Consider the following 25842-nt stretch of genomic DNA (forward strand, 5'->3'; position numbering starts at 1 on the left):
TGTTTCTCTCCCTTAGGGGAAGTTGCTTTTTCTTGGTATTTGGGGAGTCAGGAAAATAAAAGTCATTGGCGCTTAAGCCTTTTCAGGCCTCAGGGAGGGCTGTGGCTTTCAACCCACGACAGCAACGTATGATCTTGTGGCCGATTCTGCACGCCTCTGAGGCATATTATGACACCCTGTCCCATCCAATAGTGGAAGTGGAAAACTCACTCTCACCCTTCGTTAACCCTGAAACAAGATGCCAGCCTTGCATTCCCAGGGCTGCCTGCGCGGTAGCCCATCTTCTGATCCCCATTTTATAAATGCAGAAACGGAGGCCCAGGGAGGCTCCGCGGCCTCCGGGATCCTGCGACGTGTTCCTCTAACTCTCTTTGGTGTAACACGTGCCACGAGAGGCAAGGAGAGGGCCTTGACCCTGGAGGCAGGACTCCCCAGGGGCTGTGGGAAATAGCTGAAGGAGGGCAGGGAAAGTCGGAAAGTCAGACCCAAAGTCTGGCGGAGCCGCGCTGAAAGCCTGGAGTGGCTCATCTTTCTAGGAAGGTTTCTGCAGAAGGGCGCGCGGGCCGGTGCATCTGTCGGCACAGCCGGGGTGCAGACATTTCAAGGGTTAACGGCACCCAAAGAAAATAGAAGTAAGAGGAGGAAGTGAGGCGCTGGGTCGCAGAGAGAGAAGGAAGCGGCTCGTCAGAGGTTCCTCTTTCTCCTCCTTCCCCGAAGCCCCCACCCCACGCCCCTACCCTGCTGCGTCCGCCCCTCCCTCGGGCCTGAAGCCGCGCTTCCGCTCCCCCGGCCCAGCCTCACCTACTCCCGGGGGGAGGCTGCAGCGCGGCGCTGGGGTCCCTCGGGCCGAGGCCGCGCACCGCCAGGGCCTGGTCCTCCCGAGGGCGGAGGCGCGCAGGGCGAGGGCTGCTGCGGAGACGCTCCGCGGACCCCGGCGGGACTCGTCGGCGGCGCGGGCCCGGCGCGCACCTCGCTGACTCGGCCCGGCCGCTAGGTGGCGCGAGAGGCCGGCGGGACGGCCCGGCCCCGCCCCCTCGGGCAAGCCCCGCCCCTCGGGCAAGCCCCGCCCCTCGGGCAAGCCCCGCCCCGGCCCCGCCCCGTTCGACGGCCCCGCGGGAGACGCAGAGCTGGGCTGATGCCGAGACCCGCCGCGCGGCTCCAGCCTCGGCGCGGTGCTCGGAGGGTCACCTGGACCGCAGCGAGTCGCCGCTGGAGAGGGGCTCGGCGCCCAGCGGGGACTGCAGGTGGGTGGCTCGGCGGCCGGGGCGGCGGCGGGGGCCCGCGCGGGGGCTCCAGATGCCTCGCGAGCGGGCTGGGGACCCGCGGGGCCAGAGCGCTCCGAGAGCCCGGGCTGGACAGATCCCGCGGTCTTATCCGCCTCCGCCGACGGTGCCCGCCGCCCAGGCTGGTGCCCGGGCCCCGCAAACCCACGTTCCCAGTAACCCCGGAGATGGACGGGGTCGCCCCGGTGACGGTCCGTGGCTAGCTGGGTGGGCGCGGCTGGACGCCTCTGTGCGGTCCGAGGGTGTCCGCAGCCTCCCGCCTCCTCAGGCCGCCTCGTGCCGTCGGGGTCAAGGAGTCAGCTCCCCTCAGGCTAGGAGCTCTTGGGGTGAGCGTTGGCCGCGGGGGTCTTCGGCCGTCAGGACCTGGGGGGGCGTGGCTGCGCCTGCCTGAGGCTCCCCCCATCCGGCCTGGAGAGCGTGGGCCCCCAGAGAGTGGCTGCGGTTCTCGAGACCTGCACGCTCCGTGCGCAAGGGGCCTGCGCTCACCCACGGGGCGTCCCTGCGTGCCTCGTGTGTGTGTGTGTGCAACGGGCGCGTGTCGGCCCATCCCGGGCCTGGGATAAACAAGTGAGAAGTTCAGGCCAGTAGAAGGAAAGAGATTGTTCAGAGGGAAAAGAAAGGCAAGATGAAAACAGCAGGATGTGGTACGAAATGAGTTAACAAGCCTCCGTCAGAAAGGAGGGGTGGGTTCAGGCAACCTGAGGGCGAAAAGTAGGCCAAGGCTGCCTCCTCGATCCCCTCTGGCCTGCGCCACTCTTCCTCCCTTCCAGTAGCTGCTGCGTCTTCCCTCTTCTCAGGGGACCACCTGGCCAGACGCTGCTTCCCAGAGCCGCCTGCACTTCTGGCTTTCCTGGAATGCTGTTAAAGCACGGATCCTCCCGAAGCCCTGCAGCACAGCTTTCCGGGGTTGGGTCTGGAATCCACATTTTCCTAAATTTTGAATAAGCTCCTTAAGTGATGATGCTGGAGCCCTTGCTTGGGATCCTTCCTGCTGGTCTCCCAGCCTCAGTCTCCTTATCTGTAAAACGGACTCTACTGCCTACCTCACAGGGCCGGCCTGGCTAATTAAAAGGGAAAGGGTGATGAAAGCGACTGCGCAAGGAAGGAGCTCTGTGGATGATTGTAGAACAAGGCAATGGGCATGGGGTCTTGCTTCCCATGCGGCCACGGTGGGGTGACTCTCCACCCCAAGGGGCAGTCGTGGCTGGCCAAGCTCCCTCTTCCTGTTCCCTCCCCCGCTGGAACTGTGGGGGTAGTGGGGGCTTTGTGTGCTCAGCTTCAGGGGGGTTTGGGAGCCCCCTTATCTCCAGCTTAGGTGGGAGATGATTAATTATCTCCCCTCCCCCAAGCTGTAGGAAGAAGACCCGTCCTGGCTCCCCCACGTTCCCTCCCTCCATCCTATGTACCCCTTTTTTGTTGCTTTCAAGAATAATAGGGTGGAAGGTGACTTGGTTGCCGTGGGCGAGGAGCATGTTTGGGGTGATGAATGGGTGAGGCTGAGAAGGCAGGGGGTGGGGGCTCTGAAGGAGCTGACTGGTGGAGGCTGGTCCGCAGGCCCATGCCAGGTATTGCTCGTGGCCTGCTGGCTGAGAAGTGGAGAGGAGGAGAGCCAGTTGCCTCTTTGCCTGAGTGGTCCCCGCTTGGATTCAGAGGAGCATTCAAGCTATGCTCTCTTGATGGTCATTTGAAGAGGCTCAACCCCATGGGCTGAGCTGGCTGGCCCTGTGGAGCTCCTGTGCACCAGAGGACCTGTTTGGCTTCAGCTGTGGGTGGGCTGGAAGCCTGGGTCAGCTTCTTAAGAGAGGAAGCTTTTGGAGGGGCCAGATAGAGTGATCACCAGCGGGTGGAGGGAGAGGTGCTTAGTTTGATTTGTGAACCTCTGGCATAGATTGGGGTCAGGGGGTGGGGGACCAAAGGAAAGACTCCATCGGACTCCTGCCCAAAGAGAACTTAAGATACTCTCAAAGCAAACATATGTTACATAGGAAAATATTCCATCCATCTGAAGATGCATGTTTTTCACATTTTAATGACCCTGAAATCAAGATGAATCTCATCATCTACAGCATCTTGTGATTACAGTGGGCTCCAATATAGCTTTCTCCAATATAGCTTTTCTTTTTTTATTCGGTGGAACACCGAATAAAGATGCAATCTTGGAATTGATGGCACCTTAGATTCTATTAAATATGATGTATGTTTGACAAACCTTTTGGATGCTTTAGATGTACACGGGTGCACCCAGAATTATGTCATTCTCATAAGTGAATTTGTATACATTGATTTTTCTAGTAGCTTTACTTCTTAAATGCCAAAACGTCTCATCAGATCCATGTTGTAAAGGAAATCTTTGTACAATGTGTTGCTTGTCATTATAAATAGAGCGCATTGGGTATGATTTAATCATTCCTTGAAAATATCAAACTATTCTAGCCTGCCACTCTTCTTGGTGCCTTGGTGTGCTCAGGGTACATTTGCTGTCTCTTCTCTCTCATCCTTCTTTTCTTTGCTTTTTTCCACTTTAGCAGGGATTTCTTGGTGTTGGCCACTGTGCGTCATGTCCTTTAATCTTCACAGGCACACTCTGAAGTAGTTACAAGTACTGTACCCATTTTATATACAAGGACACTGAGGCCAAGGCCACATAGCTAGAAAGTGCCAAGCCTGGGCTGGCTCCAGCGTTTGCTCCTAATCAGGGAGCACCAAGCCCAAGAGGCAGCCTCTCCTGGATGGAACATCTGTGCCTCTCGGACCCGCATTTGAGAACTTGATTTATGACTAGCTGTGATTTTTTTTTTCCTGTCCTTTGGCTCTAGATAGTTGGGGTTACCTGTCAAGTGATTTCTGGATAAGTAAGGTACTGCTGTAGAAAGGTACACCTGGCAGTCCAATGTCACTGCCAATTGGTAGGTTTGGAGCCGTAGAGTTTGGCCTCATAGAGGACTCCTGCCTCCAGCCTCCCTCCCTTCTCTTCCTGCCTCCCCCACTCCTCGGAGATGATGTAAGAAATCGGAGCCCATTGCTTTTCAGCTTAAAACCCTTCGCAGCTGCCGTTACCCTCCAGCCTTAGCATGAACGCTGAGGCCCCTCACCACCAAACCAGGCCCACCCCTCCTGCTTCAGCTCCTGCTGCTTGGCCCCTGGGCTCCCGCTGGTCCCCGAACACACCAGGCTATTTCCAAACTCTGTGCCTTTGCACAGGCCGGCTCTTCTCCCAAGACTGCCCTCCCTCCCTCCGTCTGTCTGCTGACCTGCCAATTCGTCCTTCCATGCCCAGCTCAACCTCGTCCTCTGAAGTTCCCCCTGATGCGCGCCCTCGCCCCACCGCACTGACCACCCCTTCCTTCTGTCCCTGCCTTGCTTTTTATGTTCTCCTGCCATAGCACTCATCTCCCTGGCCTGCAGAGTCGCCAGAGCCACCTGTTGTTCATCTGTCACCATGAAACTCCCCAGCACCTCACAGTCCACAAGTCCACACACAACAACCGTGGAAGCTTCTTGAAAGCCGGACGGGGTGGAGTAGGTGGGTAGAGGTGGGGTCAGGAGGGAGGGGTGTGCTTGCTATTTTCATGTCCTCTTGAGTCTTGTTGTTGTTGTTGACCTAAGGAAATAAGCTCATGTGGTTTCCTTATTGGGGGCAGGGTTGGGGTGTGAGGGTGGCTTCTAGGGCTCTGCATCACGCAGAGTCCTAGTTTCGGCCTCACTGCTACAAGGTGCCTGGCCACCTTGGGTCAGTCTGTGCCCATTTCCCCAACTGTAAGATGAAAATGTCACGCTAGATGCTTTCTGTGGCCCCTTTCTAACCCCTCACGTTCAATTCAGCGTGCTTGTATTGGGCATATTCTGTGTGCCCTGCACGTACTAGGCTCTGAGGATACCTAGCAAGACAATGGTCCTGCCCTCAAGGAAATTACAGTCTAGTGGGCAAGACACTAGACACAAGTCTGGTTTCATGGCAGTTGGGAGAATTATGTAAAGGAGGTCTAATATAGTTTGGGGGTTAGGGAAAGAGCCTTCCTTAAAGAAGTCATCCTTGAGACTTGAAAGATACGAAATGAAAAGAAAATAATAAAGCTATCTAACACTTAGCATATCCTAAGGGCTCTTTGAGAGCATTCTCTTGTGTATTCCTTTCAACAATTCTCTGGGATAATTGGCTGGCAAGTCCTCCGCCAAGTGTCTGTCGGGGGACTCCCCCGCCCCCCATTTTCCAGAGTCCAGCTTCTGGGCGTGAAGGTCAGAAAGACCTTACAGGTGGCCTCCGTTGTCCTTTTCACTGGCCATCCTCAAAGAGCGTGTCTCAGTGTCTCGGTGCTGCTGTGAGCTGCTTGCACAAGCCCCCTGAACCTGAGCCCTGATGTCCCCTCCGAATAACACTCCACCTGGCTGCCTGCGTGGCTTTCGTTCTATAGCGCTGTCCCTGTCACGATCAGGGAGCCTGTTCTTGTCCAGCTAAGAACCCCAGATCCTGACTTTCTGTGTCTTCTAAGAAGTCACCCATCCAGTTCCCACATCCTTCGTTTTTCACGCCAAGTTGTCTGCCCAGAACCGCAATGTCTCTGCCGATGCGTTGCCCGGTCTGGGTCTGAGCACGTGTTCCTGAATGGCTTGGGGTTTTGACTCATGTCAGGCAAATTACCCAGAGACCTGGCTGAGGTTGCCAGCCTCTTCGCTGTGTGTTGGTTGTCTGCATTAGTTGCACTCATGGTCCTTGAAGGAGAGGTTTGACTCTCTCTAGATAATGGGTGCCTTTGAAAAGCTGGTGAAAGTGACAGGGCATCTCCCTCCATAAAAAAAAAAAAGCCCATGTGCACACACACAGTTGTTCTCTCTTTCTCTCTCTTTCAAAGTTTTGCCTAAAATTCCAGGGTCTTCTCAGATCTCCAAAGCCCACCAAGGACCCCCACCCTAGAAAAGAGGACTTTCTCTATGCTGACTTCTGGTATACCTCCCAGCACAACTCCATGTAGGAGGAAGCTGCTTTCACTGGTGAGCTGGTGGTGATGACAGATCGTGAAAGCCTGAAGATTGGGTCAGAGGATGCCAGGACGCACTGGTGAAAGCTCAAGGCAGACTGTTGGGAGGGTGAGGTCCCTGATGTCTAAGGAGGCTACGCCAATGTGTGTGCTCTGGATCTCTCATCAAGTCTTGGATTCAACCCATTTTCAAGATGACTGAAGGGTATTGTTTTTGCTGGTGCAGTCCTGACCAGAATTGCTTTGTTCTCCAAGCAGAGACCTAAGTTTAAGGCTGGGCCTGAGAACTGGGGAAAACGTGTTTGTGTCCCTACCCTTGAAAAGCCAACGTCTGGGAATCAGAAGCAACAATCCAAGAATTGCTGTTTCTTTGCCGCCAATGTCTGCAATGTTCCAAGATCCAAGGAACTGGTCACAGTTCTTGAGAATCACCACAGATAACGTGTGCCATGTGTTAAGACGTTTTCTTCAATTCCTCATTTCTGTGGATTTTTATAAAGCATGAATGGAAATTAACATTGTCAGTTACTTTTTTTTTTAGCCACTATTAGGAAATTCTTGTGTTGGTTTTTTTTTTTTTTTTTTTTTTGCCTTGTGATATATTTCTGTGACAGATTATATCATCAACTTCCCTCTATTGAGCCCTTCTTGCGTTTTCGGAATAAACTCAATGTGGACATGGTGCTGTACTCTTCTAGCACAGTGCTAGGTTTGATTTGCTGTGATTCTTTCTACAGTTTTTGCATCTATACTCATCAATAAGTTTGGCCTATGTTTTCCTTTTCTGTGCCTCTGTTGTCAAGTGTTGTTTTTGTTTTGTTTTTTTAAAGATTTATTTATTTATTTCAACCCATCCCCTTGGTGTTTTTCACTTGCTGTGTCTGTTCGTCATCCCTGTTTCCTTAGGAGACACCGGGAGCCAAACCTGGGACCTCTGATGTGGAAGGGAGATGCCTAATCACTTGAGCCACCTCTACTCCCTCTTTGTTGTGTTTCTCATTCTGTTTTTCCCCCCCATGTCTCTTGTTGCATCAATTTTTTGTGCCAGCTCACTGCACCTGCCTGATGCGTCAGCTTGCTGTCTTCTTTAGGAGGCACTGGGAACCTTTGCTCCCTGCTTTTTTGTGTCTCTCATTATGTTCTTTTCTTCTGGCATCTCTTGTGTCTGCTGGCCATGCCTGCCTGTTGCTTCAGCTCGCTGTCCTCTTTAGGAGGCACCGGGATCCGAACCAGTGACCTCCCATGTGGTAGGCGGGAGCCCAGTCACCTGAGCCACATCTGTTTCCCCCTGTTGTCAAGTTTTGATATGCTGGCTTCACAAAATGATTTTTTGGAAGTTTTCCATCACTTCTGCACCCTGGAGTAGCTTTTAGAACAAGGCATCATTTGTTCCTTGATGGTTGGAAAGACTTGCTGTGGTCTTTAGGGCCCATGCTGCTGAGTTCTTGTCCTCTCCTCCCTAAACCATCTTCTCTGTCCTCCTCAGTCATCCCATGTACACACCTGTCAATTCAGTGGTCTCAAGCTACCCCTGAGGCATCGCTGATTTTTGGCCTCTAAGAGCCAGTCATGAAGTCCCACTGGTCCTTATTTTATCTGCCCTTCAGCTCATGGGAAGGCCCACTTTCCATACTGAGCAGGACAGATGGGGGCTGCATTTAGTGGGGATGATGATAAACCACTTTATACACGGAGAAGTGTCACCAAGATGGTGATGGCTTACAAAAAATGACCAAAAGAAGAAGGGATGTTTTTTCTCTAGGAAGATGGGACAAGGGAGAAGAAATGACTGTCTTCAGATATTCAAAGGACAGTGTCCTTCAGAAAAGGCAACCATCTGCTCTGGGAAGGTCATTCTCCAGGAAGGAAAAGGGACCAATGAAGGGAAATTATAAGGAAACAGACTTCAGCTCACTATAAGGAACATCTTGAAGAAAGACCGTATCAGCCTTGGGGTAGTGAGTGCCCCATTGGGGAAAGTACAGGTCAGATGTTGTAGAAATGATAGCTGTGAAAATGGAGACTGAGCTGGCTGGTCAGAAGCTCCCTTCCTAAGAACCTCTGGTTCTTTAACTCATAGTGGCTGTGTCTGACTGGTCCTGGTGGTATAAAATTTGGTTGTTCTGAGGACATCATTTGAATTTATAAAACTCAGTGGCCTTGAATAAACAAATTCCAAAGCCGGGCAGGTCCCTCACCCATCCCACAGCCCTGATTCACAGCCCATTTCCCCAGAGCAGAAGTGCTTGGGTGGTTGGGAAACCACGACCTTCCATGGTGAGAGACCCCGGGCCTCCCGCTGGACTCCATGTCCTGGCCCACGTTCAGGCTTTTCCTGGGGTCTCTTAGTCTCGGCTCCTTCTGGTCCCTGGTGAAATAAGCTTAATTGAGCCCCTCTTCAGAATCACTTTCTTGTCCAGATGTCACGGATAAGCTCTCAGGACCCCCCTGCCCCCCCCAGCCCCGAGATCGAGTTGGTAATCAGTGGCCTCTTGGGGTTTTCAAGCTGTGAGGCCCTTGCTTTTGCATTCACTTCTGTGCTGACATCTTGAGAGTTTCATTTTGAGAAGGTGAAAGCTCAGAGCTTGCCTTGGGCTGTTAACGTGCTTCAGAGAGCCCGGGGGGCTGTGAGATGAGGGGCAGGCCCGCAGGATGGGAATAGGAGGTGTGCTCTCTGGTGCTCACCTCTCTGAACCTGTTACCTCCTGGATAGAATGGACTCGATTATTCTAACATCCTGTCAATTTTTGAAGCCTGCACTCTGAGCATAGGCTAGTAGGAGCCATTCTGATGGGCTGAGCAAGAGGGGCCCGCTCATTCCATAAGGCAGGGCACCAGTGACTGTGAGTCCTAAGGAGGACCTAAGGGGACCTTGTGGCAGCCCCCCTCCCCCCCATTGGAACCCATGCTTCTCTGTTGGACAGTTTCCTCTGAGGTCATTGGTGGCTTTGCAATGGCAAATTCCAATGGCCTCTTCCAACCTGCATCTTTATTTGACATTTCTATAGCATTTGATGCCCAACTGCCTCACCTGGAATTTTTCCCTGTGTTGGCTTCTATGGTAGCCTCTTCTGGATCTCTTTTTACCTCCAAATCCTATCATTCCCCTGTGATTCCTCTTCTTGCCATCTCCAGACAGGTTTATCTCACCTGCCCAAACTTTTGTCTATAAGAACGTGCCGGTTATTTTCACTTGGATGCCTTATTTCAACTTAAACACCATGTCCCAAACCTAATTCTTGCTCCACAAAGCAGGCTTCCTCTGCTGACTTCCCCCTCTCTGTGTCTGGTGAAACCAGACTCCCGGCTTGGGAGTCATCTCTGAGCCTTCCATCTTCCTTGTTCTCCACTCTCCAGCCAGTTTTGATGGTGTTTCCTTTCCCCATTGTTTTTGCTTCTCTCACTTCCCCATTGTCCTCTCAGCCCTTCAACGTGGCCTTCATCACCAGGCACCTGCTGATGGGCTTTCGGGGCCGGTAGACTCTTCCTGAAAAGGAGACTTCATCACCATTTCCCCTGTTCAGAAGCCTTTGATGCTATCCCACCACATAGGGGAAGTCCAAAGTCCTTGGTGTTTTGATCAGTTTTCAAAGTTGGGTGCCACTCCTTTCTCCATGAATCTTCACCCTCGCCTCCAGGAGAAACACTTCCCCACCATTCTGTTCAGCGCCAACTCCCCAGTGCCCAGCAGGGCCCTGCCATTTGGTGGTGTTCAATAAGTGTTTGTTGAATGAATGATTGCCTGGATGGACAACCAGCTCCAAGGAGTCCTGACCTCAGCCTCAGATGGTAGAGAATACCATCTCTAGATGAGCTCTTTGTAGGGTTCAATCATCTTTCCCCACCCTGGGACCACATTAGCCTCGCTTGGGCATCTGAGGAGGCTCCAGACACCTGTGTCTTTACCATCCAGTATGGGACAAGCAGATGCCTTCTTCCTCTGGTCTGCTTTACACCCAAGGAGCTTCCGAGAGGCCCTGGCCACCTCCGGATGCTGAGTCTCTTCTCCTTGGAAATCCTTATCCAGCTCTTCGGTGTAGTAAGATTAAGATGAGACTTTCTCTAAGTCTGACTGCAGCGGAAGCCCTGGGGAGAGCCTTCCCCAAACAAGCCACTCCCAGTCTGGTGACAGCTTCTTTGTAGGAACCTGGGGAAGTGTCTGTTTGCAACACAGTGTTTACAAGGCAGAGGGGCTTCCTGTCCCGCCTACCCCTGCCAGGCATGGGGCAATCAGGAGCTGTGTTTTCTGAAGGAGGGGGGGAAAGAGCAGTTGGGGGGGAGTTCTGGGGATTCTTCAAAGATCACCAGTTGATACCTGGTCCAGTTGATACCTGGAGGTGGTCAAGGTAGCTGCACGACTCAGGTGTTTGTGTTTTTTTTTTGTATGTGTGTGTGTGTGTTTATTGAAAGCAAATAAATAATAAGTATTATTAATTCACAAACTATTCTTTTCAACTTACAAAGCATTGTTCACAAAAGAGGCCCGAGTCTAATTTGGAACCTCAGAGCAAGAAGACACCCTCCTGTCACTTTTAAGCAGGGGTGTAGATTAGGGTTAGCAAGAACGAGGTTCCTTCTTTTCTTTATTTTTTGGAAGGGGATTTATGCTTTGGAGAAGAGGGAGAGGGCTTCCTGGGGGCAGGAGAAAGCAGTGGAAAAGATTTCCGAGGACAGAGACACCTCACATGCCAACTTGGGGTTCCTCCATGATGAGTAGGGATGCCCCTCTCCATGCACACTGAGAAATGGACCAAGGGAGCTGAAACTGCCCTCCCTGCCTCTGCCTACCAGCCTGGAGCCACCAGCACAGCACCCCCAAGAACAAGAGCTTATACCCAGAGGCCCCTGCTGTCTGCATCCCAATACCAGCCTCCAGAAAGGGGCTACTTCATGTTCCTTCTAGTGAATGGGGGATCCAAGAGGTGTTCAAAAGATGGAGCACATGTGATGCATGCACCCTACTTTCAAATGCCAAAGGGACTGGGTTGGGGCCACAGTCCTTGGGTGATGATGGCAGCAGTTTGTTCCCCCTTGGGTTCAGGGCTCAGGGCCCCAGCCATCCAGCTCCCTTGAGGATGGGGTTTCTTCTATGGGCTGTCATTTTTTTTTTTTAAGATTTATTTTAAAAATTTCTCTCCCCTCCCCCCGCCCCCCCCCCCCCCCCCCCGTTGTCGGCTCTCTGTGTCCATTCGCTGTGTGTTCTTCTGTATCTGCTTGCATCCTTGGTGGCACCAGGAAACTACGTCTCTTTTTGTTGCGTCATCTTGCTGTGTCCGCTCTACATGTGTGAGGCGCCACTCCTGGGCGGGCTGCGCTTTTTTCACGTGGGGCGGCTCTCCTTGCAGGAGGCACTCCTTGCGTGTGGGGCTCCCCCCTGCATGGCACGGCACTCCTTGTGTGCGGCAGCTCTGCACGTGGGCCAGCTCACTACAGGGGTCAGGAGGCCCTGGGGATCAAACCCTGGACCCTCCATATGGTAGGTGGACACTCCATCCATTGAGCCACGTCCACTTTCCTGTGGGCTCTCTTACTCCTAAGACTTGCTCAGTAGATGTAGCTAGGAACATTAGTTTCCACTTAACTGTTTTATATTTCTTAAGGAGAATACATTTTATGTTGCACATAATTTACTCTCACGGTACCTTCTTATTGACCAATAAGAGATCATCTCTGATTCATGTACTCAAAAATACCCTCTCAGCTTGAACTATGCCAGGACCAGCTGACCAACCCAGCTTGCTCAGAAGAGTGCCTGACCTTCTTTATTTATTTATTTTTAATATACTTTAAAATAATTTTTAAAAAGATACTTAGATTACATAAACATTACATAAAAAGTGTATGGGATTCCCATATGCCCCAGTCCCTCCCCCCTCCCCCACTTTCCCACATTAATAACATCCTTCATTAGTGTGGTACATTTGTTACAATTGATGAAGACATATTGGAGCATTGCCACTAAATGTGGATTATAGTTTACATTGTAGTTTAAACTCTCTCCCGCACAATTTTGTAAGTTATGACAAGCTATAGAATGGCCTGTATCTGTCATCGCAACGTCATTCAGGACAATTCCAATATCCTGGAAATGCCCCCATGTTCCATCTTTTTTCCCCCTTCTTCCCCTCAGAACCTCTGGAGGCCACTGCCTCCACACCAATGATAAAAGTTCTCCCATTGCTAGAATCACAGTAAGTCTATCGTAGCATAACAGTAAGTCTACTCTAGTCCATCGTTCATTCCCAAATCCTGAGGATTCTGGGATGGTGGTGCCCACTCTGCCTCTAATTGAGAGGGGACTTAGATCCCATGGGGCAGGTGGATGGGACTATCTTGCTTGAACTTGTAGACTCTCTGTTCCTTGGAATCTAACCTTCTTTAATTATTTACTTATTTTTTAAATTTTATTTCTCTCAAACCTCCCCCACCCCCGTTGTCTGCTCTCCTTGTCCATTTGCTGTGTGTTCTTCCTTATCCAGTTGGATTCTTGTCAGTAGCAGAGGAAATCAGTCTCTCTTTTTTTTGCATCATCTTGCTGTGTCAGCTCTCTGTGTGTGCGGCGCCACCCTGGGCAGGCTGCACTTTTTTTGCGAGGAGTGGCTCTCCTTACGGGGTGCACTCCTTGCACGTGGGGCTCCCTTACGTGGGGGACACCCCTGCATGGCACAGCACTCCTTGCACACATCACCACTGCACATGGGCCAGCTCCACACAGGTCAAGGAGGCCTGGGGTTTGAACCCTGGACCCTCCATATGGTAGGCAGACGCTCTATCAGTTGAGCCAAATGCACTTCCCTAACCTTCTTTAAATAACTCAAACCAGAGACAGAGTTGTGCATGACATATTTTTAAATTCTGCTGCTTTTCTGGTGGTTGACTGCAACTCTTTTGAGGTATCCCCACAAGGAGGGCTCTAGTTTAAGTCAGACCGCTAAATGTACTCTACAAATGTGGTGAAAATCCTGCCAGCAGTATCTAAATGACAGAGGGACAGATAAACAAAAATGCAGTTTCCTTGTATAGATAACTCAGTGTTGACTGAAATACCAATTATTTTATGGTTTGTCCATTGTATTGGAGAGACTCAAAATAGCAGTGGCTTAAAGATTGAAATTTATTTCTCTCTCATGTGACAGTCTGAGCATAAGTGACCCAGATTTACATGACAGCTCCACAGGTTGGGAACGTAGGCTCCTTCTATCTTGTTGCTCTGCCTCCCTCAACATTTAGCTTTCATCTCATGGTCCAAGATGATTGCCCTAGCTATCGCCATCACATCTGCATTCCAGCTAACAAGAAAGGAAGAAAAGGAAGGGGAGGGCATGCTTATTCTTTTTAAAAGTTTCACGCACCAACTTCTCCTCATAGTCCATTGGCCAGAATAGAGTCAGATGGCTATGCTACAAGAAAATCTGGAAATTTGTCATCTCAAATTTCTAAATATTCTACTACTATCGAACAAGGAGAGTGGATATAGAAGGCCAATAAGGAGTCTTCTCATCCACGCTTGAACTCTACTAGCTTGAGATCTTTTTGAATCTTGGCTGTTATAGGAATGTTCCTCATCCTTTCTATTAAAGAGTAATCTTGCCTTCTTAGCCCTATTGAAAACCATTAGTAAAAAATGGCATGTTCTAAAGGCCCAAACAGTTCTCTGGCCTCTTAGGAGAGAGGTTTCTATTGTTCAGCACCCTTTTGGGAAGGCCTTTAAGCCAGTTGTGAATCCCCCCGACTGTGTTATGGTTCAGCTCACATTATTCTGCATTGTCCTGAGACTACGGCAAGACCTACTGAAATTCAGATGTGCTATTTTGATGGCATTTTCCTGTGTTACCTGTTTAGCAGTGACTCCATCCTAACCCCCGGTGCTCCCTGCATCCTTTCTGAAGTGTTCACCAATGGCCTCTGGAGAGAATGTTGCCGTGGGCATTGAGCTCTGATTGTAGTTTTCAGAATTCTACCTTTCTCTTTTCAAAACGTAGGATAAGCCTTTTCTAATCTCCCTGTCTCCCTTTCTCTCTCTTTTCTCCCCACACCTCCCTTATGTTTCATTTTCTCCAATTGTTCAGAGATTACCAGTACCAGTTCCCTTTCACAACCTCAGGTTTCTTTATGACTCTGAGTATATTTATCCTCATCTGCAAGTCCTAACCTCATTTTAAGCAGAGGGGCATCCTCTCCAACTTCAGCTCCCTCGACAGCGCACCCTTCTCCTCTGCTCTGCCTGCCCCTCTGTTGCTGGCCTGGTCTTCTGCCCCTAAGGCACTTGGCCTTTGCATGGACCCTTAACCACTCAGCCGGCATGGAAGGCCATTCCCGGTCTGCCCCCACCTCATGCAGCCTCACCTCTCCACATGCTCCATGCCACGCTTCACCCTCCAGCAAGGTGGGATCGTTCCTAAAAGAACCACGTGGGCCATGCCTTTTGCCTCTGTCTGTTTTCCCCATCACCCTGAATCCCCAGGCCAGCTCCTGCTTCCTGAAGAGTCATCTCAGGAGAAATTCCCAGCTCCTATTGCACCTGCCACATATGCACCTCCACTGGGACAGCTAACACAGTGGGTAGCTTTGAGCATGAAGGTGATTGTGAATGGTGCTGTTTTCAGCATTCTGGAGCACATCCTTTGGTAGACATGTACATATCTGTTGGGTATATGCCTAGGAATGGAATTGCTGGGTCATGTGGCAAGCTTGGGCTCAGCTTTACAAGGCACCACCAAATGGTTTTGTATTCGGAAACTGGCGGTATCATTTTATGCTCCCACCAGCAGGTGTGGGTACTCACGTGGCTTCATATCCTCACAAATGCTCAAGTGTTGTCCATCTTTTTCGTTTTAGCCATTCTTGCGGGTGTGTAGTGGTATCATATTGTGGTTGTACTGTGCATTTACCTTATGACTAATAAAATGGAGCACCTTTCATATGCTTATTGGCCATTTGGATATCCTCTTTTGTGAAGTGTGTATTCAAGTCTTTTGCCCTTTGTCTTGTGGGTTCCCTGTTTTGTTTCTCACTGTTCTACCACACTGAATGTTCAGGTTCCCATCTGCTTCTCTGATCATGAGCTCCTTGAGATTTCTGGACCCCACTTGCCAAGTAAAATCCCCCAAAATAATAGACCCTCAATACGTATTTGCTTAAGAAACCACCTCTGAGTCATACTTTCCAATAGGATAACCATTATCTTTGCTATCAAAGATGAATGCAAAATAGTAGTGGAACAAAGAATTCTGCTTTCTTTGAGGCACCTATAACTTTTGCCCCATCTGTCCCAAGCAATTAGCCTAATCGCTCCTGCTTTGGGCACTGAAAAGAATTCTCTGCTCCCTTTTTGATGTCCTTAGCATTTTTCTTAAGTCTTGCTTTCATGACAAACTCACTCTCATTCTTTTGGATCCACTCTTATTTGGGGACCTTACGTCCATATCTACACACATCCCAAGAAGTCATACTAGTCCCTTTACCTTCCTCTCTTTTCTCTCCTTCATGACATCTGTGATTATGCCTTGCAAATCAAAATTTAAAAATTTAATAGAAATTATTTGTAGAGCAAATGTAAATGTACAGAAAAACCCACAAAGAAAGTACAGTTTCAAATACTCCCTTGTCCCCACCCCACCTTCTGGCACAATTTCTCCTGTTATTAACTTCTTGAATTAGTGTGGTAAATGTGATGAAACAATATTGATACATTAGTATTCACTAAAGTCCATAGTTTATATTAGAGCTGGCTCTTTTTTGTTGTACTTTTCTATGGGTTTTGACAAACCCATGTCATTTAGCCACTATTACAGTATCACCCAGAGTAGTTTCACTGCCCGGAAAATGCTCAGTGTTCCACCAATTCATTTCTCCAGTCCTCCCTCTGCATCCCTGGCAATCACTTGTGTTTTAACTGTCTTTATAGTTTCACCTTTTCCAGAATGTCATATACCTGGAATCGTATAATATGTAACCTCTTCACACTGCCTTCTGTCACTCAGCAGTATGTATTTAATGTTCCATGTCTTTCTGTGGCTTGATAGCTCATTTCTTTTAATTGCTGAATATTATTTCATTGTATGGATGTGCCACTCTTCATTCACCTACTGAAGGACACCTAGCTTGGAGAATTTAATTTTCAGAGTTTTCCTCTCTGATTCTTGGCCTTTTAGAAATCTGCTTTCTTAAAGTCTAAAACATGTTTCTGGCTATGTCTAGCATTTTCTTCCATGATTAGTACAAATTTGAGATGAGAGATCATTTTCTCCCCATTTTCTTCTCACTTCTATTTTACAAACTACTCATTGTTCTTGTTCAGAATTAAAGACACAAGATAGAACCATAGTTTTCCTCATTTCTTCCTCAACCCTCTAAGAGGTGAACAAGGATTGACAGATAGAAAGGACTTGTCAGATGGTTTTAACCTAATGAGAGTCGGTTGATGTCTGAGCAAAGTGCCCTGCCATCCCTAGACTCTGGGTGGATTTTATGATCCAAATGGGAAGCTTCAGTCAAGCTGGCATGTGTGATTCCACGTGCTTCTCTCTTCTTCTGTCTCCCTTCAAATCTCTCCATCCATTACTTTTTTAAAAAATTTTTTGAAATATATCACTCATACATAAACAATAACTGTATAATAGTTGTGAACTTACAAACCAAACATATATAACATCAAACAAACATATATAACATCTCACCCTACCACTAATAACTTGCATTGTTTTTAAACTTTTTAAACTAATGATTAAAAGGTGTGCTAGAGCCTGAAAAGAAAAGACAGGAGAGAGAGACCTGGAAGAGAGTCTAGAAATGAAGATTATATCAGTAAAAGTAAATAAAGTGTCAAAAGAGTGGTGAAAATAAAATATGACAGATAAAACTCAAATAGTCAGGAAAAAACTTAACCAATGATGTAAAGCACTTGTATTCAGAAAACTGCAACTCAATGTTAAAAATCAAAAAAGCTCTAAATAACTGGAAGAACATTCTGTGTCCATCTTTTACTTATTCATTCATTTATTGTTCATTCATCCAGCAAATATATGCCAGGCACTCTTCTAAACCCTCACAGAGCTTTATTCCAATGGGGCTGGGGGTGAAAGAGAGCCAATAAACACAGTTGATATGGAGAATGTGTCGTGTTGGAGATAAAATAAACCAGGGTGTGCCAGAGGCGGGATTGTGGAGTCCTCGTTGAGAACATAACATAAAGCGGAGGGAGCCAGCCAAGCAGACATCTGGGAGAAGGGCATTCTGAGCAGAGGAAACAGCACGCTCAAAGGTCCTGAGGCAAGTGCACTACTGTGATTGGTCTGGCCCTCACAATGTGGCAACTTTCCTACTGACACCAGCAAAGCTCAGTGTTTGATACTGAGTATTCGTCATCTTTGTATCTGTTAATACCAGAGCATCCAGGAAAGAAACCTGTGGGCCAAGTCACTGGATAGGAAAGTTTGGTTTGTTTTTTTTTAGTAAATTAATTTAGATTGGACAGCCTCTAAGGGCGCTTCCGTCTCTGCGTTTCTGTGATTATCTGTCGCCTTCTCTCCAGTTTTTCCATCTGAGCTTTTCTGAACACACTGTCCAGTGGTTTCCGGCCACGTGGCGTGGTCTCTGTCAAAGCCCAGAGTTTAGACCAGATGTTGTGTGCTCCAGATACTATCGCTGATAACAAATTGCCCCAAGACCTCGAGGGGCAAGGCTGCAGCCATTTACTTATGCTCCTGAGTCTGTGGCCAGGACTTTGGGCGGGACTCAGTGCCGGTGCCTTGTCTGTTCAACGATGCCTGGGTCCTCAACGGGTAAGTCTTGAGGAGCTGGGCCCTGGAACTGTCAGCCAGAGTGCCTGCAAGAGGCCCTGCACGTGGCTTGGGCTTCCCCACATCAGATAGTTAGATTTCTTATACGACAGCTCCAAGGTCCAAGTGCAAGGTTTTAGTAAACAATGTAATAGCTGCATTGTCTTTCTTTTTTTTTTTTTTTTTGCAGTATTGGGGCCAGGGATTGAACCCTGGACCTTGTATGTGGGAAGCCGGCACTCAACCACTGAGCCACATCGGCTCCCCTGAGTTGGTTTTCTTTTTTTTTTCCTAAATATTCCTTTTTTTTTTTAAGATTTATTTTATTTCTCTCCCTGCTCCCCTCCCAGTTGTCTGTTCTCTGCGTCCATCTGCTGCGCTCTCTTGTTTTTGTCCGTTTCTGTTGTTGTCAGCGGCATAGGAATCTGTGTTTCTTTTTTGTTGCATCATCTTGCCACGTCAGCTCTCCATGTGTGCGACGCCATTCCTGGACAGGCTGCACTTTCTTTCACACTGGGCGGCTCTCCTTACGGGGCGCACTCCTTGCGCGTGGGGCTCCCCTACGCGGGGGTCACCCCTGCGTGGCACGGCACTCCTTGCATACATCAGCACTGCGCGTGGGCCAGCTGCACACGGGTCAAGGAGGCCCGGGGTTTGAACCGCGGACCTCCCATGTGGTAGACGGACGCCCTAACCACTGGGCCAAATCCGCTTCCCTGGTTTTCTCATTTGTTTGCTGGTTGTTTATTTTTGCACCAGGCACTGAATCTAGGACCTCCCATATGGGAGGCAGGTTCTCAATTGCTTGAGCCACATCCGGTCTCTGCATTTTTTTTTTAGATTTATTTTATTTATTTATTCCTCCCCACCCCCTTGCTGTTTTTCACTTGCTGTGTCTGTTCATCTTCCTTGTTTCTTTAGGAGGCACCAGGAGCCGAATCTGGGATCTCTGATGTGGGAGGGAGGTCCCTAATCAATGCCACCTCCGTTCCCTGCTTTGTTGTGTCTCTCATTCTGTTTTTCCTCCCTGTGTCTCTTGTTGCATCAGCTCACCATGCCTGCCCATCACACCAGTTCGCTGTCTTCTTTAGGAGGCACCAGGATCTGAACCAGCAACCTCCCATGTGGTAGGTGGGAGCCCAGTTGCCTGAGCCACATCCACTTCCCCCGTGCATTGAGTATTATGATCCAGCCTTAGAAACCACATAGCATCCCTTCCCCTCTCATCCATTGGTTGAAACAATCACAAGCCCACCTAGATTCAAGGGGAGAGAAATTCAGTTCCACCTCTTGAAGGGTGGGTGGCAAGGTTGTGTGGTAGAAGAGGAGGTGGATGGGAGAGATTATTGTGACCGTTCTTGGGTAAAATGCAATCTCAAAATGAACCTTCTCTTTCCCTGGGGAGAGAAATTCTCATTTTCCTTTGTCACTGGGCTGTGATGGATTTTCAGACATCTGTACACCCAGGGTGAATCCCAGTGGAAGATGCTTCCTGGGACCCCTGGCCTGACTTCAGCAGCCTCTGGTATCCAGGCTTTCTCTGGGTCAGTATGGGACCCTCTTGTGTGAATGGGGAGAAGCCAAGGAGTGGCTTAGGACAGGCACAGGGAGGAAGAGGGAAGAGGACACTGGCACCGGCTATCCATCCCCGGAGGGGCGGGAGCGAGAGTAGGTGGGACTGGGTTGATAAGGAAGAGTCCCCTGGAGCCAGGTCCAGACCCAATGCCCGGCTCCTTGGGCTGGTTGCTGGCAAATGCCCGTGGGGCCTGGCCCTGCCTCCTGGGAGGTGGGAGGCAAGGACTGCGTGGGAGTGAATGTTCCAGAATGTCCCTGCGTTTGGGGAGGACGGAGCTCCTCCCTCGGAGGTCCCCAGAGCTGAGGCAGGGGGAGGTGCTCGCAGGCTCCCTGGCCGCCTCGACCCCCGGCCGGCACGCCTCCCCGCTGTCCTGCCTCTTTGCAAGCTCGGGCATTTGCTGTGCCCTTCTGGGCTTCATCTGTGACCCTCACAGCAGGAACTCGTGCCGGGGTTCCAGCCCCTGCACCTGACCACCGGGCGTTGCTGTTGCCAGGCAGCAGGGTGGCCAGGAGTGGAGGGTCCTCGGGGTCGGGCTGGCGGAAGCCGAGAATTTCTCCGGCTCCCTGGCCGGGAGCTTGTCCTAGGCTGGCCCAGGGCCCCGTCCTGGCCGGCTACCGTGGAAGCCTGGAGGCAGGGATGGGGAGGAGGGGCTCCAGGAGGGGGCCGTGTTCCCATCACCTCCCCCAGCCTCAGGGAAGGAAAAGCTCCTAATTCCAGAAATCATCGAGAGTGACCGTCAAAGCAGCCTGGCAAACTAAGACAGGCATGATGCCGTGCCCTGGGCTGGCTAAACAGTTAGCATGTAATGGCTCACGTTCCTGAGGCCAGAAGCCCCAAAGCCAGGCTCAGGCAAGGTGCTGCTTTCCCCCCAGCCTGTGGCGGTCCCCTGCCGGCTGCCTCTCCCTGCCCTCGCTCCCTCCTGGGGTCCGCTCTTCCGCTTTCCGCCCATTTCCAGCTTCCAGCTCCTCTGGCTGCATCTGATTTCTTCTCCTCTCCAGGCCTCCACCCACGAGGACCAAGGACCGTCCTCGGTTCCTTTGGTCACACCTCACTAGGATTTTAGAAGATCCTCTTCACCAAAGAATCCACACTTCAGGTGGCAATCCGTCTTCAAAGGGTTCTCTTGACACATGGACTCCCGCCCATGGGAAATCAGATAAAGATTAGGACGGTGTCTTTTGAGGGGCACTTAATTCAGTCTAACTCGGTAGCTGAGTGCTTGAAGGAACTTTATTGCCCACTCTGCAGGTGAGGTCCCTGGGGTGCGGGCGGTGGGAGTCCCAGGCGTAGAGCAGGTGCAGGAGCTGGGTCAGGCTGCAGTCCCTGCGGCTCAGCAGGTGATACTGTTTTACTGCTGTCAGTGTTCCAGGTGTGAAAGTGTGTTCAGGTTAGAGAATCCTTGTTCTTAGTGCTGCTAAAGTATCAGATTGAACCATTTGAAATCGCTAATATCAGTGATAAGCTAATAGGCTTCAATCTACTTTTTAGGAGTGAAGGGTATGATGCTGGCAACTTACTTTCAAGTGGTTCAGCAAAGAAAGAAGAGAGAGAGAAAGAGGAAGGAAGGAAGGAAGGGAGGAAGGAAGGGAGGAAGGGAGGAAGGAAAGGAGGGAGAGAAATTATCTATATACCTATTATACCTATTATCTATCTATCTGTCTGTCTGTTTGTCCATCTAGCTAATCTAGAGAGAAATAAGGAAAGCAAATATAGTAAAATTTAGTAATTGTTTAATCTGGGCATTGGGTCTATGAGTGTTCATGATACTATATTATATTTTCTATGGTTGTTTTTTTTAAAGTATCAAAATAAAAACTTGAAAATAATGAAAGGAGACATTATGTTAACTCGCCTGGGCCCCACAGGTCCCTGGCCTTGCTTGTCCTGGAAACTGACTCCCCACTTCTTGGCCCAGGCTGTCTGGCCAGAGCCTGTTGGGAAGCCCGTGGGGCTGAAGTCTGGGCTGGGGGGGGGAGGGCCTTGGTTTTGGGGTCCAGGGACACTCAGGTGGGGCACCTGGTGTGCACTCTCCCAAGGGGATGTTGCGGGGAAGGTGATGGTGGACTCGTAGAGAGAATGTTCTAGACTCAGACTTCGGGTTCAGGTCCTGGCTTTGCCCCTTGGGCGAGATACCCAATCTCATTACGCCTCAGTTTCCCCATCTGTGAAATGGAAGTAAGGGTTGTTGTGAGGGTTACATAAATTAGGATATGCAGGATGCTCGCATTGACTGGCTCCTAGTAAGTCAACTACAGTCATGCCTGCTGGGGTGAGGAGGCGCCTCTCGGGAGAAGAAGGGGGGGGGGACGAGACCACGTCGGCTAATCCAGCCCGTGGGCTAATCCAGCCCGGCTGGGCGGGGCTGGGCTCTGTCGTCTTGGCGGGGACCTGGGGCCTGGGCCTGCTCAGGTGGGGCAGCAGCGAGGTGATTGATAGAGAGAGAGATAGAGAGATAGAATAAGGCTGAAAGCAGAATGGGCCTGAGCCCCTCCTCTCGTCCTCCCTCCTTCTAAGACCCCCACCCCAAGCCCAAGCCCAGCTGGCCTCTACCCGCGGGGTGGTGGTGAGGCGGGTGGGCCCCCGCCAGCACCTGGGAAGTGAGGCCGCCCCCTTTTCTGTCCTCACCAGCCCCTGGTCCCCCAGCCCGGAGGGGCTGGCAGAGAAAGTGGCATCTTGCCTCAGGCCTGGGGCTTCAGGGTGGGGGTGGGGCTGAGTATTGGGGGGCGGGAGGGGCAGGGAAGGGCTCTCCACTGGGCAGCTGTGCGTCTCTAGATGGGGTCGGGCAGGCAGGGCCTGGGTGTGGTTTCCTGGGGCGACTCCGAGAGGGGGAGGCGGGCGCGATGCGGGGTCGAGGTCCTGGGGTCCAGAGGTGGCTCTGCAGCCCCAGCTCCGGGGTCTGGGCTCCTGAAAGACTGTGACGAGGGAGGCGGGGTGGGGAGAGGTGGCTCCCCAAGGCCCGCTTGGGACCGCTCCCTTTAGCTGTCCTTTCTGGTCTCTGAGGAAACCTGACCCCACTCAGCCTCCCTGGAACCCCCCTCTTCCCAACTGGAAATTTTCCAAGAATTTCCACAGGATTGGGGAAGCCCATACTCGGAAATCTTCTCAAAGTCCTCTAAGCGCAGAGGCAAACTTCTGTTTTCCCCTGCCTTACTGAGTTCACTGATGCCTGCGTTAATACAGCAGGAAGGATTTAGGGAGGCCACCAGGAAGAACCGGCTGGCAGACAGAAGTGAGCTGCTGTCCAGAGGCTGCAGGTAACCAGAGAGGGCTGTGGCCTGACCTTTCCGAGACCCCTGTCCCCAGCTTCCCCACCACCCCCCCCCCCCGGCTGCGGGGTCCAGGCTTGCGGGGCTCCTGTGCCAGTCCTCAGGCCCCCAGCCACATCCTGCACCCCGGTGCCACTCTTGCTCTTGAAGCACAGGCCAGATGTGCAAATTCTGCGGCTGTGCCTAGGGCCGAGCACAGCACGGCTTGCTTTTCTTGGAAATCATTGGTGATTTGTTAGAAAAACAGGAAACCTTGGGGTTGCTGGTGTGCATTTTGGTATTTTTTTTGTTGTTTTTGTTTTGAACGCCTTTCATCTGTCTCCATCTCAGGACGTTGAGGGGTATTTCTGCTCAACCCCGCCCACCCCCCTTCAAACGTCCTCCCTGCCATTCCTCCCCATTCTCTCTCTCCCCCTTGTCTATCCACATCCCACCCCCCCCCCCCATCCCAGCTCTGGCCTCCCCATCACTGCTATGGGGCAGGGAAGGCAGGGGCAGGTAACCATGGCAACAGGTGCTGCGGCGTCTGCGCTCGCGCATGCGCTGCGGTGGAACCTGGCTCCCTCACCTGCCCCCCACCCCCCACCCCCCACCCCCACCCCCCGCCCTCCCTGTCCAGACCCACCCCCAGCGCTGTGGTTACACAGGAAGCAGAGCAGGTCTCCGTACCCCGGGACCTGCAGCTGGGACGGCCCGGGGGGCCCCCCGCTGCCCCGATGACAAAGGAGGGTGACGTGGCGGCGGAGGGAAACCCCGCAGCCCTGCTCTTGCTTTGCCCAGGGGACACTGAGGCCGAGGGAGGAGGCGGCGCTCCAAGGGCCCCCGGTTGCCTGCCTCCAGGAGAGCGGAGGGATGGGAAGGGCCGGAGCCGGGCCGGGACCACGCTGTGGCTCCCGGGCCCGCCCCGGCTGGGTGCGGGGAGGTGCTGGGGAACGGGTGTCGCCTGGGGCGCGGACCGCCCCGGCTGGGTGCGGGGAGGTGCTGGGGAACGGGTGTCGCCTGGGGCGCGGCCCGCCCCGGCTGGGTGCGGGAGGTGCAGGGGAACGGGTGTCGCCTGGGGCGCGGCCCGCCCCGGCTGGGTGCGGGAGGTGCTGGGGAACGGGTGTTGCCTGGGGCGCTGCCCGCCCCGGCTGGGTGCGGGAGGTGCTGGGGAACGGGTGTCGCCTGGGGCGCGGCCCGCCCCGGCTGGGTGCGGGAGGTGCAGGGGAACGGGTGTCGCCTGGGGCGCGGCCCGCCCGCCCCGGCTGGGTGCGGGAGGTGCAGGGGAACGGGTGTCGCCTGGGGCGCGGCCCGCCCCGGCTGGGTGCGGGAGGTGCAGGGGAACGGGTGTCGCCTGGGGCGCGGCCCGCCCGCCCCGGCTGGGTGCGGGAGGTGCAGGGGAACGGGTGTCGCCTGGGGCGCGGCCCGCCCCGGCTGGGTGCAGGAGGTGCAGGGGAACGGGTGTAGCCTGGGGCGCGGCCCGCCCGCCCCGGCTGGGTGCGGGAGGTGCAGGGGAACGGGTGTCGCCTGGGGCGCGGCCCGCCCGGGGTGGGTGCGGGAGTTGCAGGGGAACGGGTGTCGCCTGGGGCGCGGCCTCTGTCCAGTGCCGCAGGTGCCGCCGCCCGCTGGAGCCCTGGGTCTTGTGGGGCTGAGCCCTGAGGGTGTCTGGTTTGGGGTTGTCCTCAAGCCTTCTCGCTGTCCACGTGCCACCCCGTGATGTGCGCGTTTTATGGGTGAAGAACCGCCCGCTGGGCCGCGCCCTCGCGGAGCAGGCCGGGGCTCCCCCTCAGTGCTGGAACCGCCCCTGCCCGGGGCAACTGGGCTTAGGGGCTGCCCTTCTGAAGTCAAACGAGAAGTCTGCTATGAGAGAGGAGAAACCCCCCACACCTCTCTGGGCGTTTGTTTTTAAAAGGAATCGAGTCGGGGAAATGCCCCATATCACACCCCTTCTTCCCTCTCCCTGCCCCAGCCACGCCCGTGGCCGCTGTCTCCACAGCAATGATACAGTTCCTCCCGCTGCTAGAGTCACGGTAATTCCACAGCCAAATACCAATAGGCCACTCTAATCCATATTTTATTCCCTAAGCCTGAGGACCCTGGGATGGCCATGCCCACTCCGCCTCTAAATCGAGAGGGGGCTTAGATCCCACCTGGCTGATGGATGGGATTCTCCTGCTCGCACGCTAGCAATGCTCCAAACTGTGTTCATCAATTGCAATGAATGGACCACACCAATGAAAGACGTTGTCCATGTGGGAGGAGTGAGGGGTGTGGGAGTGGGGTATGCAGGAACCTCATATTTTTTAATGTAATGTTTTGTGTGATCTATGTATCTTTAAAAAAAAAAAGGCTATGGTAGGATGAGGGGCTGGCATGCGAGGTGGCAACCCTAAGGGAGCTTCCCGGAAAAGAAGAGGAGGTGGGAATTCTGAACTAGGGGAGGGGCACAGAGAGGAAGGCGCCGAGACCCGCGCCTCCCCACCCTGCAATCCCGTCCCACCGTGCCTCACCGCTTCGAGGAGGCAGAGGGTCTTACCCAAGATCTTGCGAGCTTGGATGGGGAAAATGCAAAGTCTCTGCTTTCAGTGGCCTCTGGTGTTTTCTTCCATTGTGAACGCAGGCGGCAAACCACTGTCGTATCAGTAGCACCTGTGACTCTGTCATCAACAGAAATCCAGATGTTTTCATAGTTTCTTGCCAGTTGCCGTATGTACCTCAAATGTCATTTGTGCTTCTTACCACTTCACAATGATAACAGCTGTTAGACTTGGTTGTTCAATGAGTTGATGAGAACATATATCACCATCTCACAGATCTGCTTACTAAAATAATGTTGGTCATTGTAATTCAGTGCAATTCCTTTCTCTTGTCATTCCATGCATTTGATCTTGTGCATTTAAAGTATTATTCTGCAGAGGGGTCTGTAGACTTCTCCTGATTGCAGGTGGGTTCAAGGCACAAAAAACGGTAGCAACTCCCACC

The 25842-nt window shown here is 52.0% G+C and overlaps 1 protein-coding gene across 1 annotated transcript in view; it reads left to right on the forward strand.

The window, feature by feature from the left end:
- Positions 1 to 1094: 1094 nt before the first annotated feature.
- Positions 1095 to 25842, forward strand: part of PIK3R5 (phosphoinositide-3-kinase regulatory subunit 5) — a 74465-nt gene continuing 49717 nt past the window's right edge. The window contains exon 1 of the mRNA XM_058283491.2: positions 1095 to 1244. The gene's annotated coding sequence lies outside the window, so the exon portion shown is untranslated. The remainder of the gene's footprint in view (positions 1245 to 25842) is intronic.

This window comes from Dasypus novemcinctus, chromosome 21 (genome assembly GCF_030445035.2).
Source record: "Dasypus novemcinctus isolate mDasNov1 chromosome 21, mDasNov1.1.hap2, whole genome shotgun sequence".
Taxonomy (NCBI): domain Eukaryota; kingdom Metazoa; phylum Chordata; class Mammalia; order Cingulata; family Dasypodidae; genus Dasypus; species Dasypus novemcinctus.